At 39.6% G+C, this 13,804-nt stretch overlaps 1 long non-coding RNA gene across 4 annotated transcripts in view; it reads left to right on the top strand.

Annotated features, from left to right (window-relative positions):
* Window positions 1-2,108: 2,108 nt before the first annotated feature.
* The window catches only part of LOC130907586 (uncharacterized), a 392,577-nt gene continuing 380,881 nt past the window's right edge, over window positions 2,109-13,804 (top strand). For 2 of the 4 annotated variants that reach the window (XR_009061497.1, XR_009061500.1), the window contains exons 1-4: window positions 2,228-2,351; window positions 3,247-3,331; window positions 3,422-3,503; window positions 5,719-5,783. This is a non-coding gene — a long non-coding RNA (uncharacterized LOC130907586). Of the gene's footprint in view, window positions 2,190-2,227; window positions 2,352-3,246; window positions 3,332-3,421; window positions 3,504-5,718; window positions 5,784-9,303; window positions 9,620-13,804 lie in introns of those variants that run through there. The other 2 variants (XR_009061498.1, XR_009061499.1) reach the window with 2 other exon arrangements.

Below are 13,804 nucleotides of genomic sequence, written 5' to 3' on the forward strand. Positions count from 1 at the left end.
GCGTTAACGGGCAGTAATTAATTTTTTAAAAAATTAATCACGTTAAAATATTTGACGCAATTAACGCACAAATGTCCCGCTCAAACTGATTAAAATGACAGCACAGTGAAATGTGTACTTGTTGTGTTTTTCGGAGTTTTGTCGCCCTCTGCTGGCGCTCGGGTGCGACTGATTTTATAGGCTTCACCGCCCATGAGCATTGTGTAAGTAATTATTGACATCAACAATGGCGGGATACTAGTTAAATTTTTTGATTGAAAATTTTACAAATTTTATTAAAACGAAAACATCAAGAGGGGTTTTAATATAAAATTTCTATAACTTGTACTAACATTTATCTTTTAAGAACTACAAGTCTTTCTATCCATGGATCGCTTTAACAGAATGTTAATAATGGTAATGCCATCTTGTTGATTTATTGTTATAATAAACAAATACAGTACTTATGTACCGTATGTTGAATGTATATATCCATCTTGTGTCTCATCTTTCCTTTTCAACAATAATTTACAGAAAAATATGGCATATTTTATAGATGGTTTGAATTGCGATTAATTACGATTTATTAATTTTTAAGCTGTAATTAACTCGATTAAACATTTTGTTTGACACCCCTAGTATAAACACAATCATTTTGGTTTTATTTTTTTCCCCAAGTTGGATTAAAAACAGCTTTTAATAGCATGTAAACAAAAACAATGAATTAAAATGGAATTTTTCGTTTCCTTTTTGTTATAATAAAAAGTAGAAACATTTTTAACATTTGGAAGGATAGAAAATTAATAGGCTGTACGAATGAAAAAACTAGAAAAAAAATTAGATGAAAATAATAAAATATATTCGAAGTTAATTATTGGTTTTGAAATATGTCTAAAATATAAAACTAAAATATAAAGTCTTCGTTTTTAGACATAAAAATAACTTTTCAATACTAAATATGTGTGTTATTCTTATAACACAGTACTTCTCAAATGGTGGGGCGCGCCCCCCCAGGGGGGCGCAGAGCGATGCCAGGGGGGGCGCGAGTGACCTCGGGGAACATGCTTTTTTTTTTTTGCCGTACTAGAATAAAGTGTACTTGCACATCCACTCCGTGGGTGGCAGTGGCGCTCTCATTTTCAAAGTGCGTGCAGTATTTTTGAAGTAAGCAAGAGCACACGGAAGAGACTCATGCAGAGCTGGACTCACGCAGCGACCCACTGTCTTCTTCGGTTCTCACGTGTCCGGCCGAGAAGTGCCGTTTTCGGCTTGGGATCGTCACGACCACCGCCCTCACCTACGGTTCTCCCTCGGCCGCCGAGAATGCGCTTTTTTCGGGCCGTTTGCCTTTGACTTTTAATATAGTGGGAAATGAGGAAAGACCACTGTTTACTGAGTCTAAAAATGATTATAGCGGAGAAGCCAAATCAGTTAAGACGCCACTTAAAGACATTAGACCTCAATCTCATTGATAAGCCGCTTGATTGTTTTTCAGCGAAAATGTGCCGAATATTGCCAATTGTCACAATCGTCCCGCTTTGTCAGTGTTATATCAGTAGACCAGTGAGCACTGTGGTGAATCAGCGAAAATAAAAACATTCCTTCTATCCAAAGACCTTTTCCCCCCCTTCTATTCAGTTTTGGTTTTTTTCGGTCAAAATTTTTGGCATGTTGTCCTGAAGAGTAAATGTTTCTAATCAATTTGAATTTGTTATTATTTACTGATTTTATTACATTTTATTTTTCAGTATCAAATGGTCAAAAATGTACCTTGAGTGAATTTTTACAGTTTGGATGTGACTTTAAAAAAAATTTTTTTTTTTAACTTCAGGCAAATTGATGCGCGTTAAGTCTTTTCTGTTACAAGCAACACAATGTTAAAAAAGTTATACTTTATTATAAGTTGATCTATGTTACTTTTTTTCTTTAATAGAAAAAAAAGGACACAATGTTAGGCTGAGGCGTACTTATAATAGTAATATAGACGAATGATACTATTTACAGTGGCGGCAGAGAGTTGGGGGGGGGGGGCGCGAAACATTTACGTCTTCCTTGGGGGGGCGTAACAGAAAATAATTGAGAAGCACTGTTATAACACAATAAAGTGAAGCTGTTTCCACAGGGGGGCGCCCGTCTACAGACATCCTAATCAAAATACACCTGCGGCGCTTGTTCTAAGGTTTTATCCAGAGAAGAAGAAAAGTGTCAAGGTAAGACGCTAAAAATGTACAAAAATGACGATTAAAAGTTACGTTAAGACGATGGCCTGGGCACAAATTTACTAACTGATTACATTTTCACTTTTGAAGGCCTCCTGCGTGGTCAAAATGGACATTGTGAGGACGTTTTTGAAAGGATGGGGGACACAACAGGTAGCATGATAGAAGTAGTGTTTTAGCTTTGCAAACCTTTATAAAATACTGTAGGAGTGTCTGGAAATTAGCATTTAGCCTTCTTGAAAAAATAAGTGACTTTTAAAGGGTAGTACGGATAGAAAGACATGTAGGTCTTCAAAGATAAATATTAGTACCATAGGCAGAGTTTGACTTTTGGGACGGGTGTGTGTGTGTGTGGGGGGGGGGCAACATGTTGTCCCCCCAGAAAATTGGGATTTTAAGCTTTCCAATGATGTATCACACATGCGTATTGGACAATTTTGAAATTTGGCCAAAATGGGGGTGTCAGAGCGGAACTTTAAGTCACCTGAGTGTTTTCCACCATATGCAAAATACACATAAAACTTACTCAGACTTTGGTAAAACAAAATTTTAGCAACTTGTTTATATACAAACTATGATGCTGGGAGCCATTATCATGAATCTTGTACTGTGCGTTGTGAAGACCACACTCAAATGAACGTGAGGTACAATGAACCCACAGTAAAAAAAAATAAAAAATAAAAAAATGAACCCGCAGTACAGCATCGGTCGATGGACAAAACGCACTCCCTAGCTTGATCTCTAATTAAAACTCGCCATTGACACTTTGTGGTGTATTTAAATCACTACCTTAGATAGTGAGAGTGACACTGTGGAAGTACGGCAGGGAGACCATGTGACGTCACCTTCTGCGACGTCAACAACAATGGCGAGCTATTTATTTTTTTGAGATAAAATGTTACAAATTTTATTAATACTAAAACATTAAGAGGGGTTTTAATATCAAATTATTATAACTCGTACTAAAATTATCTGTAACTACATGTCTTTCTATTCTTGGTACTTCTTAAAATTACGTGACAATACTATTTTATGTTGTTTCCACAAGGGGGCGCCCATCTGCATACAGCAAAATGGAAGTACACCTGCTGTTGCTGGCTGAGACTTAACCATGAAAGAAGAAAGTCGTTCAGGTAAGAGTTTAAAAATGTCCAAAAAAGACGTTTAAAGTCACGTTAAGACAAATTACCGATCCACAAATATATTGCTAATTTTGCTTTTAGGATATTTTTTACTTATGAAGGCCTGCTATGTGGTCAAAGTGGACGCTTTGTGAACGTTTCTGAAACGAGCAAGACACTGCAGGTAAGCTACGATGCTAATTTAGCATGATAGAAGTACTGTAGTATTTTAGCATTGCCAACCTGCACAATACAGTCTGATTGTGTGGAAATTAGCATTTAGCTATCTTGAAGTAGCTAATTAGCATTAACATCTTTGCCATTTAAATATTGCAGAGTTAACCAGATAATGCGTGTTACATTGCATGAATACCTAATTGGAAACATTACAATTCTGGCGTTTTGTTAATTTTTCACATCCATTCTGATAATGTTTATTGTGTTGTGTGGTTATTGTGTTGTAATTATTTATGTTTGAGTAAAAAAAATTCTCAATCGTCGACTTTTATGACGAGTGTTGATAAGCTCTATATAAGACAGTACAGTTCATGTTTTACTACAGTAATAAATATATAAGCGGTGTAAATATCAACATTAGTAAATGTCACTGTTTCGCTGATGTCACTCATAAATGTAAAGCTTAAAGGTGACATGGACATTCCAACGACTATTTAAATTTACACAAGTTGCATGATTTATTTCAGTAAATTACAAAACAAATTAATAAATTGTGTAGCTTTCATGGGTTAAATTTGATAAAGGGAGTGTTATGTTAAAATGCATGCAGCCATTTTGTTGTTACATATCATGTAATCATTGGAAGCATTTAAATAAGCTCCAAAAAAGCCCGCCCCCCCCAAAAAAAGGTGGCTCTTCCAATAACTTTGCCACCAGCTGTCAAAATGAGCATGATTAGCGTTAGGGGCGACTAGGTGAGCGGGCTTCTCTCCGGAAGGAGGTAATTGAGGCCTATGGATGGCGGGTGCGCGGCACCTGCTCCCGGATGGCACCCTGCCACCACGCCGGTCCGCCTGCTGTGGAGGACATTCATCTCTTGATGAGGAATTAGGAAGTCATTAGGGAACTCCAGACGATGCGCGGCTTCACTTCCACGTGGCCGAGTGCACGACAGGCTAATCGGCCGTCTTGTTTACAACCTAAAAGAAGCCGCGTGTCCTGCTGGGCGGCTGACACATGACCACAGCGTGTGTTCGTCTCTGGGAATATGACCAAATATATCTCCGTTAACCTCATTTCTGTTACCTAAATCAACAGCGAACCCCTGTTTATTGGGGAGGGGTACATTCCATTCCACACATAAAATGAGAAGTAATAATCTGTGATAAAGACTACACACATTTGTAAATAGTTTTAATCCTTCCATTCACTTTTTTAACTAATTCTAAACCACGGTTTACTAAATCCGGACCTCGGTGCCACTTTCCTGTTGTGTTTTCCATGTTGCCCTCCTCCAATACACCTGAATCAAAATAATCTGGATCATTATCAGGCTTCTGGAGAGGTTGCTGATGATATAATCATTTGATTCAGGTGTGTTAGGGGAGAGAGACGTGGAAAACGCGACAGGAAAAGTGGCACCGAGGTCCGGATTTAGTGAACCCTGTTCTAAACCAATTGAGTAGTGCTGCAATGATTAATCGATTAACTCGAGTATTCAATTATGAAAAAATATTTGAATGTTGCTGCTTCGAGTATTCTTTTAATTAAAGTAGCGTTGTAATGGTTTGTTTTGAAAGTGTTTGCCTTTAGTTTTATTGATTTGGGTGGATACACTGCCCTGTAGTCTGCCTCATTCACATGGCTGAATCCATTTGCTCCCTGTTAAGACCAGCATAAGCTGAGTTTTTGTTTGAGCTAATGTTTTTGTTCATGCATTCGTAATTTAGTTTAAAGGTTTATTTAGCCCATTTTTGTAGGAATTGTTTAGAGCATTGTATAATTAAAAAAAAAAAAAAAAAAAAAAGTTAGTATTTTTATAGCATTTAAGCTAGCTGACTTTTACTATGTAATTTAGCCAATTGTTCTTTTGTTGTACCTAGATTCTTTTGTTTATTTTCTATACCGTTTGAGGCTCAGCTAAGGTATTTTAATCTTTTGTGTTCCTTATTCGATTACTAGATTATTCGAACTAACTAGTTCATCAATTAATCGACTACTAAAATAATGGATAGCTGCAGCCCTGCAATCGAGTGATGGCAGCTAATTCATCATTCCCTACCAATGCTGGTTAGAGTTTATTACAATGATACACACAAGTGGTCAACAATATACAGAGCCGCCAGTGGACTCAGTCACTTTATAGTACGAAAAGCCAGGGGCTACCGTTGAAATCCAACTAGTTCTAAACATTTTTTTTTTTTAACTCTGTCACTCACCAGGCCAGGAAGATAATTATTCACAAGCTTCATCGCTAATACAATGCTAACAGAGGGTGAAACTACAGGTAAGTCTGCTTTTTTTGTAATCTATCCTCTGTTGTTTGTTGAAAGAAACATGTTTTCATGCAGAACGTAATCTTGAAATGCTAAAGATCTGCCTGAAAGCTTCACTGCGATAATTTTTCTTAAATGTTAGCTAGTTAAGGATACACAGCCGATTGTGCACTTTGTCACTTTATTGTACAAAAGGCCACAGGTAAGTTTTAAGCAATCAGTTGTTGACACCCGCGTCACTCACCAGGCCAGGAAGGCAAATGTTAATCTTTTTTGTTTTCTATCCTCTGTAACTTGTTGAAAAAAGAAAAAACATTTTTCTTGGACGTTATCTAGTTTAAAGGGAACCACGGACAGAAAGACTTGTAGTTCTTAAAGATAAATGTTAGTATGAGTTATAATAATTTGATAATCAAACTCCTCTTAAGGTTTTCGTTTGATTAAAATTTGAAAAATTAGTTTTAACTCGTAGGTTGCCGTTGTTGACGATGCAGTGAACTGGGCGGTGACGTCACTGGCCAGCGCTGCCGAACTTAGTGTCACTCGTTAGCCACATAAACATGTCGTCGGTTCTGCCCTTCCAATTTGAACCTGTGTGAAAAGTCATGAGCAGGACAGGACTGTCAATATTTCACAAAACGAGCAGCAAAAGCAGTGAAATGAAGGTCTGAAGCAGGATTCGAAACCGTGTTTCCCGTGCATCAGACGAGCGCTTAGACAACAGGCCTATACTTCCGCCTGACGTTAGACAACATGCGTTGTATGTCTGTGCGGTAAAACCTGAAAGGGAAATGCAACTGATAAGAAAGTGCAACTGGGTTGACCACGGAATTAGAAAATCCGGCTCACTTCAGAAGGCAAGCAGACAACAATAACATGGAGATTGCGTAAAAGGGTTTTTTGAACACGCAAAAAAACACGCGATTGCAAAAAGGGAGACAAAAAGGGTCCATTACAGTAGGTCAAGAGCAAAATAAAAAAAATTAAAAAAAAAAACCCGAGGGAAAACGCGGTGAGAGGCAGACAAATGAAAAAAGGCAATGATGCAACTCGCAACAAAGGGACTATACAAACTGTCAAATATGTCAATATCTTGGCAAGCCGCCTAGGATCGGTATAAAGACACTACTAATGTGCTGGAATTGGATGCAGGTACGACGTTGGGAACTCATCCCACACCTCTGGAACAAAACAATCTGACCAGCAGCCAGCAGAATGTGATAAAATCGTGCCAGTCGTCATACTAGCTTCGCTTGCTCGCTAGCAAAGCTATTCTCTCAGTCCATCCCAACCGTGTCATCACCCCAGCATGCGTTGCACGTGTAAAACATGGCGTCCTCCTTAGGTTAAAACATGTACTAAATATTATAGATTTTTAAATCAATGACAATGATATATGTGTTTCTAAAGACATATTTTAGTAAAAAAGAACAATGGTGGCTTATTAGCGCCTTCAAGTCTTTTAAGTGGTCTTCTCACTTAAATACGTGTAGGCTCTAATAAACCACAATTGTTCTCTTGTACTAAAATATGTTGTTAGAAAAACATATAATGTTACATCAATGCCAATACTTTATAATATTTAGTCCATATTTTGACCGTTAGTTGGCGCCATGGTTTGCGGGCTCGCAGTGATGACGTAATTGGTATCTTTCCAAATTTGTAGCGTGTTAAACAATTGCTTATTACTGCATAAACTCGCGAAGTAAAATGCCATGATGTGCTGCTTTTGGATGCAATTTCCAGTCAAATGGAAACAAGGGGAGTGAAGTGAGTGGTCAAGGTGGAATTGTTATTTTTAGTGAATAAATGTGCTTAAGTGGAAGCTTCTCCCCCTTTTTGGTCCCTGTATGCACGTACCCTACCCACCACGCATTACAACTGGCGCCCGAACATTTTTCCTGGATCCTCAGTCAAGGAGGGATCCGTCTATTTTCTGGATCCGACGGTCCCACGACGTCTGCAATATTGGTTTCAGATCTGTCCATTTTTTTTTTTGATTCGTCGGTCCCACAGCGGCTTTTCGGATCAGTCTATTTTGTGGAATCGACGGCTGCGACATTGCCATGGGATCGGTCTAATTCCTGGATCTTCGAGTGAGTAAAAAAACGCTGATTTGGATTACTATTGCTATCTTTTATGTTGACTATTCTTCGTGGGAGTTTTCCCCAAATCATACTAAATAATTAAAGCACTCTGGCACGCTACAGTGACGGCAGTGACGTGGACCTTACAACAATGTTGGGAGTTCGTCAGGGAACGCGTGTTTGCGTACTGCTGAGCTCCCGAGTGAAGAGTGGTCAAGGTGGAAATATTTTTTGTGAATAAATGTGCATAAGTGGAAGCTTCTCCCCTTTTTGGTACTTTTATACACGTATCCTAGCTACCACGCGTTACAATGTACAAGACATGGATTACACAAGGTGTGCTCTTTGGCCTGTACTGTAAGCACACGACAGCTCTGGATGCTAACAATCTACGTAATTATATTGGGATAAGTTTGAAAACGCAATATGCTTACCTTGAGTATCTGCTAATAAAACCGGACAGCATACACTCTCGCTCCCAACCGGACTTCCCAACAGGACTCTCTCGCATCACCAGTTTTGCCCAACTTTTGTCTTATCAGGTATTTGCTGCACGCATTTTTCCCTGAAGCTCGTCTTGTGAACGACCGACAGTGCTGTCCTGCTCTTCACTTTTCAGATCTGGTTCAAATAGGAAGGGGAGAACTGATGACATGTTGGGAAAGCTAATGAGTGACATGCTGGAATTTCGGCAACCGGACCGGTGACGTCACGCACTGAGACGTAACAAGAATGGCGACCAATCACTTAAAATAATTTTACAAACTTTATTAAAACAAAAAGGGGTTTTAATATGTAATTATTATAACTCATACTAACATTTATCTTTTAAGAATTACTTGTCTTCAAAATAGAGGATCCCTTTGTCAGAGATTCCCTTTAACAATAGACATACTTTGTCAGTTTATTGTACAAAAGGCTCAGTTAACAGTTCTAAACAATCATTTGCTGACACCCTGTCACTCACCAGACCAGGAACACAAATTATTTATAGACTGCGTTGCTTATGTAATGCTAACAAACTATGAAACTACAGGTAAGTACATGCACTCAATATGTTTAATCATGTGAAACCTAATGGTTTAAATTCTAAAGTAAGCTGAAAGGCATCATAAAGATCAAAGTAGTAATTTTCCTCCATCATTTGCCACCCAAGGGCAATTTTAAACCTTTTCGAGTTGGGTCAATTACCAGCAGCCCAGTCATGCTGTATAGTAGAGGTGTTACTCATGAACCATGATACAGCGACTGTTCTCTGTCAGAGTAAAATTTTCCCTGATCGGTTGACTGAGCACCGCTCCACCCCTATAACCCATAGAAAACAGGTAAGGGATGCGTTTTCCTCCGTCTCCACCCGAATGCGTCGTAGTTACTCTGTCATCCCGAAAGCGAGTCGCTGACACTCCGCCGACTGCACACTCAATTAGCCGTCAACCTTTGGCAGGCTGGCACCAGAAGCTCGTCCAAGCGTTCCAACCTACGCCTGCCTAGAAGAAACCCTACGCAGAAGGAAAGAGACAAGAGGAACATTTTTTTTTTGGTCGTCTAGTGGAGAATAAAGGTTAATAACAGTCCTTTCTTGTGTCATATTTGACATGACCAGTCACGACGGTAATTACAATCATTACACTCCAAAGGATGTCGAGTTATCCCTCTTAAACACAGGCCACACAAAGGAAATCAATTATTCAATCAGAGCTCTCCCATTCAGCGCTGCCTGAGTTCACTTCATTTTGGGCCCGGGTGAATCTGCCGCAAATAAACCCGGCGACCGGCGCGAATAAAAGACTGCGCAGGCCCCCTAATTTGTCGCCTTTCAGCCGGTCAATCACGCTCTCAAAGGAATGCGAGCGTACTCTGACAATCAGCGCGACGTGAATGGGAATGGGTTTCATCTGCCGTTTTGCATAAGTTATCTGGCGATAAAGAGGAGCGCAGGAGGGGGGTGCGCGCTGGAGGGAGGGGGGTACAGTTGGCAAGCGCAGCCAGAAAACCCCACGTCCCCACCATCGCCGCCCACTCCTCCTTCAACTTATCCCTTAGCCATCCTCGTCTCGCCCGTGCCTACTGCGATTGGCAACGTGTAATTTAAGAGCACGGGCACAAAGACCAAATGCCAAGCCCATAATGGAAGCTGGATGTCTTCTGATTCTAATGGGTCTCTCAGCTGCAAGCCAAGGGCCTGTAATTAAGATCACTAGGACACCGGAGAGGAGACAGACACACAAAGCGCTCGAGACCCAGATCAAAAATAGAGAGGGGGAGAAATTTTAACGACTGGCACGGGGAAAAAATGTAAAAGTTGGACTTTTTCCAAAGGAGGCTATCTGGATCTGCTTTTTCGAAGATCATCCAGGAGACCAGATAAGAGTCAGACGCACAACGCCTTCAGGAGTTTGATAAAGATGAAGTAACAAGAAAATAAGAGTGACTAATGCATGCCAAAACAGAAAAGTTTGTATTGGTTTTATTGGACTTTGGTGTGGAAGCGCCTTGGAGGAGTATTTAGTCGGTAATGGATTGGAAGACCACCAGAATAACAGGGTGGAGATAGACTGACAAAGCATTCAGTACCTTGATCAAGAGGAAGCAGAGGAATATGTCCACTTTGCTCTCTCCTCCATCAGATCATACTACGATCACCATTTTTGGTGACGTAAACCATGCTCATGGGTCGTGCCGAACAGAAATTGTTCCAAATAAACATTAATGGTAACTTTATTCATGGCATTAAGGTCTCAAGTCTCAACTTTGCTTGTGTGGTAGCCTTACTCAAGTAGAAAAATGGTAAAATTTGAGTATTATCAATGAACTTTGGCCCAGTCTTGACTGTGACGAAGTATTGATTTTCGACATCGGCATAAATTCCATCAAAGTTCGATATGCCCTAATGTGTACGGGCCTCAGTTTCTGTCACATACATACAGTATTTATAAATGGACCTTTGTGTGTTTGTGTGTGTGTTCGGTCCCCTTTGGACTCCGAAAAAGCTGGACGCTCTCTGACGAAAGTTTACACGGTTGTACTTTGTTTCTGGAAGTGTTCTTAGATGGGTTTCATCTGTGTAGGCCTCCATTTAGTGCAGAAAATGAATTGGAACAGAAAATAGAAAATTCCTGATTGTGTAGGTGACAGTGCCATTTTTTTGGACAAAAGACACGTCTCTTGCGCAGTTGGCTTTCAAACTTTACGGTTTCATGTACAAATTTTAATGTGCTGTGATGATCCGTTGTGGCTTTGAGTACTCAACAAGATGCTGGATTTAAAAAAAAAAAAAAAAAATTCTGGAATATTAAAGGATTCATTACGGCAGGATATCTTTATCTTTAGGAAGGTGAGTTTGTGTGTGTTTTTAAAATGCCCAAACGACTGAGCGAAATTTGCCTAATCTTTCTCAGTTGTACGCTATGTGTCTGGGAGTGTTCTTGGATAAGTTTAATCTCTGGGCCTCCATTTTGTGCGGGAAATTAATTTGAAACTCAAAAAATTTGTGTAGAAAATGCAATTTCACTTATTCAACCGAGCAACGAAACAGCATACATAAAAAAAGTCATGGGGAAGCCCCAATTTTGAGGTTTATGTGTCGATTCAACAAACCTGGGCCCAACTAACCCAGCACAACTATTATGGCCAGGCGCCGAGCCATACTTCTAGTAACCTTTAACCCTTTAAAACGTGGGCCTATTTTGTCCAAATTTGCATGCCTTTGATGTTGCCTTTATATTTCAAAGAAAATGGCCTGGTTGGGTCACTTTTTCAGGACAACATAACCTTTATGTCCAAACTGTTATTTTCACTGACCAATTATAATCAACATTTTGGACCAAAAAAGAAAAAAAAAAAATCCCAAACATCCTTGTCAAAATTTGTAATTTGATGTCCCATTGATAACCATGCTCAACGAACCGTTTTGAAGCTTGATAGTATTTATTCAACTTGTTAGGATAAAAACTCAACAGAAAAGACTGAATAGTTTTATACTTAACAATTCAACACAAACATCAGGTATTGTCAAAAGTGTTTTTTGGCCTTTACTCATAGTATGGTCAAAACAGATTATATACATTAGACCAACAGTGCAAAATGGTGAATAAAAAAATTAATGCTGTTAACATATACAGTACATCATCAAACACAAAAAAGGTTTAGAGGATATCTCTTTGTGAGGCTAGGTATTGCACTCATCATGTTATAAAAAGTTTATACATACAACCAAGTTTCCTGAACACACACATCTATATACAAATTGAAAATATTGCTAGTGGGGGAAAAAAACAAATATAACATTGAAAAGTATTTTCAAGAATATTTACCATAAACTAGTTCAGTTGAGTTTTTTCAGGCATGCCACTCAGTTCTCCCTTGAACAATACACATGGTTATGTCATACATTACGTCACACAGCCCACTCTTCTGCCATTTGCGCACTGCTGTTAGCCGTCACCTTTCTCGTTTGCCGACTCATCTGAAGAAAACGATGACAAATGTGGCCTGTCCTCTTCCTAAAGTTTATGAAATAATGCATTAGCTTGTGCTAAATTTAGTTTTCGATTCATTCCGCACGTTTCAAAGTTGCTCGCTCAATCCAATCGGCCGTCACTCACTACCTCGCCTCCCTTCTCCTTAGGTGGCCCCTCGCTCGGTAAATTTTTAAAAATGTTCAGATTACGTCTGTCATTCGTGACCTCACAATGGCTCCTGGGTTATGTCAGTTTTCGTGGTGCTTTCGGTTTCGAAAAAAGCACAAGAAATGATGGAAATGTGGACATAAACAAATGGTCAATGGAGCGTTTTAATGTTTATTTATGAGGGCAATAAAACTCAAATGACATTATCTCCCGTTTTACTTGGTCTATTGACTTCAAGTAAAAATGGGCATGGACCTCAGCTTCCGCACTTTTAAATCACCAACCAGCGGCACGTAGGTGATGTAATTACAGCGTTACAAGGCTTCAAAGATGATTTGCGTAAACTAAGCTTGAGAACGATAAACCTATACGACCGGATATCCGGTTTTACAGGTGAGAGATACAGCTGTATCGATAAAGTTACCATTGGACAGTAATGAGCCATTAAATATTAAATGAACCGATAGTCGAGATAGAATTCGGCTATCGCGAGCACAAGAATCGGCTTCTAATGCCTTGTTCAATGCATTGCTTAATGCTGCGCTTGTGTCATTCACCACACAGCGCACTTAGATTGAGACCGCACGCATCATATAATATGGACAAGCACAACTCACGGTCGTGGTTGCCTCAACTTCCCATGCATTTCGGCAGAACCGCTACTAGTGGCTGTCATTACCCGATCGTCACGGGCGTGTCATAACAACGCGAGAGCTAACAAAACCATTGTAACGCACGCTCCGTAGCGTTTTCTTCACAGCCCAAAACGAAACTAGTAGTGGCAAGGAAGCAACATGCTAAAACAATGAACAGTTTTAGCACCGACGCCAGCGACGTCCAGCGATTGATTTTCAACGCACCCAGGAAAACAAAAGTCAGACTTTGAAGTGAGGAAGGCAGCCAGATCTGTTCGCATGGGACAGAGCTAGTGTGAAGTGTGGAGCGGTACAGAGATTGTGAGTTTTTAACCCTGAAAAATAACCCACTACAGTGGTGGAAAGGGCAGCACGACCCTCTGGAGATTTTTTTTTTTCCACGAAACGCAGTCTACTTAAACATGAACATGTGGATTAGTTGATCTTCCTCAAGAAAAAATCTGCCCTTCAAAAAAGATATGGATGGTGATGAGGAGTTAAAAAATGTGGAAACACAGGCATAAGTGAAAGACTTTGCTGTGTATAAGGTTAAAGTAATGATTATTGACCCGTCTGTCTAAAATGCCATGTTTTTATTCCCCCAATTATACCAGTGGTAAAGCATAATTTATTATTTATTTATGATAACATCGCAGGTTGAATTCTTTTTTTCTAGAGCTGC

The sequence above is a fragment of the Corythoichthys intestinalis genome, chromosome 19 (genome assembly GCF_030265065.1).
Source record: "Corythoichthys intestinalis isolate RoL2023-P3 chromosome 19, ASM3026506v1, whole genome shotgun sequence".
NCBI classification, from domain to species: domain Eukaryota; kingdom Metazoa; phylum Chordata; class Actinopteri; order Syngnathiformes; family Syngnathidae; genus Corythoichthys; species Corythoichthys intestinalis.